General features: G+C 37.1%; 1 non-coding gene across 1 annotated transcript; it reads right to left on the bottom strand.

The window, feature by feature from the left end:
- Positions 1-1,658: 1,658 nt before the first annotated feature.
- Positions 1,659-1,822, bottom strand: LOC119800571. Its single transcript, XR_005283061.1, has one exon. It is a non-coding gene; the product is annotated as a U1 spliceosomal RNA (small nuclear RNA).
- Positions 1,823-3,322: the final 1,500 nt, after the last annotated feature.

The raw sequence follows: 3,322 nt of genomic DNA, 5'->3' as shown, positions 1-3,322 counted from the left end.
TATGAAGAGATTGTGTATTAGTTACCAAGCCCTGACCTCTACTTGTCTCATAACATGTAAAGCATCACTTTCCTCTTTATTAATGACTGGGTTTTGTTCATTTTGCTTTTGTTTTTTGTTTATTTTTTGCTTTATTCTGAGGTACTAGAAATGGTTTTGGGGTTTCACAAATGCTAGGGAAATGCTATTCTTCTTACTTACAGCTCCAACTCAATGTCCGAAATTTTAGACTCATTATTGACTACCATTATGATGGGAAATATTTTAGATGCCTCCTTTAACAATGACCTTTAGAAAGGAATTAGTCTGACCTAGAAAATGAGCATTAAAGTGAGTTTTAAAACAGAAGGTAATAACAGAACATAACACAGAAGAAACCACATAAAACATTAAATAACTTCTCTGTAGTGTGGAAATTTGGATACAAGATTATTCTGTGACTCAAGAATTTTCTCTAAAAGTGTCACCAGCCTACTTTCTAACACAGTCAACCAAATGAAGGTTTTTAAATCATGTAATATAAAACAAATGTTAGACTCCCCATTTAAAAATGTTTCTTAGTAGTTTCATCCTTATTTCCTTTTGAAATATAAAAATCCGAGTATGCTCTCTTCTTCCTAGAGATGTTTAGCCAATATCCACAAAAGTTTTCTTTTTCTTCTTTCTTTTTCTTTCTTTTTTTCTTTTTTTTTTGTTGTTTTTTTCTTCAAGACAGGGTTTCTCTGTCCTGGAACTTGCTCTGTAGGCCAGGCTGGCCTCGAAATTACAGAGATCTGCCTGTCTCTGCTTCCCAAATGCTGGGATAAAGGCATGCATGATCACTGCCTGGCTAGGTTTTCCTTCAGATTTTTCTCTTTATGGTATACATGGCAAAGCAATCATTTACCTTTCACTTAAAAAGATTATGGGATGGAAGGAAACACAAAGGGGAAGATATGGATAAGGAATAAGCATTGCTAAGAATATTTGAAAAAGTCATTGGGAATTATATTTTATTTACTTACAACTAGATATATGTTTATGTGTATGCATATTGTACATATGTTTATATTATATGAATATATAATATAAATAAGCATACATAATATATTTAGTATAAATATACCACTTGAGGAGACAATGCTCCTACAAACCATAGACTATCTAACAAAACCCCTAGGTCAAGCATTGGAGACCTCCTTTATGAGTTGTTGGTCATAGGAGTCCAAGAGACCCCTCAAAGCAACATAAACCATTGCTGTCAATCTTGAGAACTTCCAGAAAAAGAAGGTAAGAACTTATTGCTAAAGATAGGACACATTTTTGGACTCAATACTTTAGAGAATTCATCTGTGTCTGAACCAGGAGCCTCTTCCCTGACAATTAGCTGTCATCATATCTGAAGGAGCCATACAAGCTGCCAAGGGAAAAAATCAATAGCTATGTAGAAGTAATCAATAAATATGAACCACAACAATGATAGGAATGTAAAATATTCTGAAAGGAATAGTAATGGCACTTATGTCCTGGGGGAAGCCAACACCCACCTAACTCCAGGTAAGGTCGTTCTGTAGGAGGGAATTCATACCTGACACTGTAAACATCACAAACAACCATGGCACCAAGAGAAGAACCCACTACTGCCAGCTTCCTAAGCTGGTATATATATTTTGTACCTAATGGGGAGAGAGCAATCACAGTCCCCCACCATCACCAATTATGCAGCCAAGTTTCCTGCATTGGGGAAAATCACAGGAATCAGCACACCTGAAATGCAATGAGTGAACCTCATCCTGGGAAAACAACTTCAAGATAATGGTGTCTCCCCCTGCCAGGTAAGGATACAAGCAAGTATAATTTTAACTGCATTTCAGATATCCTTATATTCATAAATCCTTATGTATACCTTATCCTTATATCTATAGGAAAGTGAAGCTCTCACTCCTTTTATTAATCAAGCAGTCAGGTGTTCTAGAGGAACAGAACACACACACACACACACACACACAAAGAGAGAGAGAGAGAGAGAGAGAGAGAGAGAGAGAGAGAGAGAGAGAGAGAAAGAGAGAGAGATTTTACTTGTTAGAATGACTTATAGACTGTGGTCCAGCAAGTCCAACAATGGCCATCTACCACCAGAAAGTCTAAGACTCCAGTAATTTTCCATCCACGAGGCTGGGTGTCTCAGCTGGTCTTCAGGATTGTGAATGACTTGCACCCCTACGTCTCTAACCTCTCTAAGAGAGACAGCTTGTTGAAAATCCCAATTATCAAGCCACGCAGGCACCTGAATGTGGACTTCAGTCTCTGTCTGCCTGATGCTTCCAGCTGGTCATGCTGCTCTGTCATCATCTTGGAATGCGTGGGATATGAGCATAACACAGCTGTTAGTAAATGTTTGTAGAGCTGAATTTTAAATCTTACTTAGACCTCTCCATGGCTTCTCAAACATAAATTTCATCAGTACATATATATATATATATATATGTATATATATGCGTATATACATATATATATATATATTTCTCACAGCATCAGCTATTGTTTGTTTAAGTGAAACTTTCCAAATGTTCTAAAACTCCACTAAGCAAATATTAAGCTTAAAAAAAATCTTAAGTGAGAGCGAATACCGTGTGTGTCAGCTGGAATGAGAATGCCCCACATAGACTCATGCCTTCAATGCTTGGTTTCCAGTTGGTTGCACTATTTGGGGTGATCATGAACTTTAAGACCCAGAACCTCACTAGCAGAACTACCTTTCTGAAGGCAGGCTTTGTGAGTGTATAGTCTTGCTACTTCCTTTTCCCTCTCTCTGCTTCTGGCACAAGGTGGAGATTGATCTCAACTCCCTTCTTTAGCTTCCAGGGCTTCCCTGCCACTGTGGACATCTAGCCCTGGGGAACCCAAATCCAAACCAAACCATTCTTTAAGTCGCAACAACAGAACTGTAATTCACCTCATTGTGTGAATAGGAAATCTGAAGAAGAGATGGCTTTTAAGGTTCCCTTTGGAATTTTATTTTTTTAGATTACAACAAGTACAAATCTTAGCCTGCCAAAAATAGAAAAAGTGACAGAGATGAAATCATTAGTAATTATTAAAACCATTTGTATGTGTGTGTACGTATATGTACATATGTACAAGCCTGTGCACACATATGTAAAATGTGGATTGTAGAGCCTCACACTAAATGTTATAGATTGTGGCCACAAGGTGGTGATACAACATAATCTTTATTTTTCTCATGCTGAAAAAACTAAAAGAAAATAAATCAGGTTATAAATCAGGGCAATTCTGTTTCTACGCTTCTAAAAGGTTTACCTTTGATCTTCTTTCTTGTTTC

This window comes from Arvicola amphibius, chromosome 13 (assembly GCF_903992535.2).
Source record: "Arvicola amphibius chromosome 13, mArvAmp1.2, whole genome shotgun sequence".
NCBI lineage: Eukaryota > Metazoa > Chordata > Mammalia > Rodentia > Cricetidae > Arvicola > Arvicola amphibius.
The sequence above is the reverse complement of the archived record's forward strand: the minus strand, read 5'-3'. Positions and strand labels throughout refer to the sequence as shown.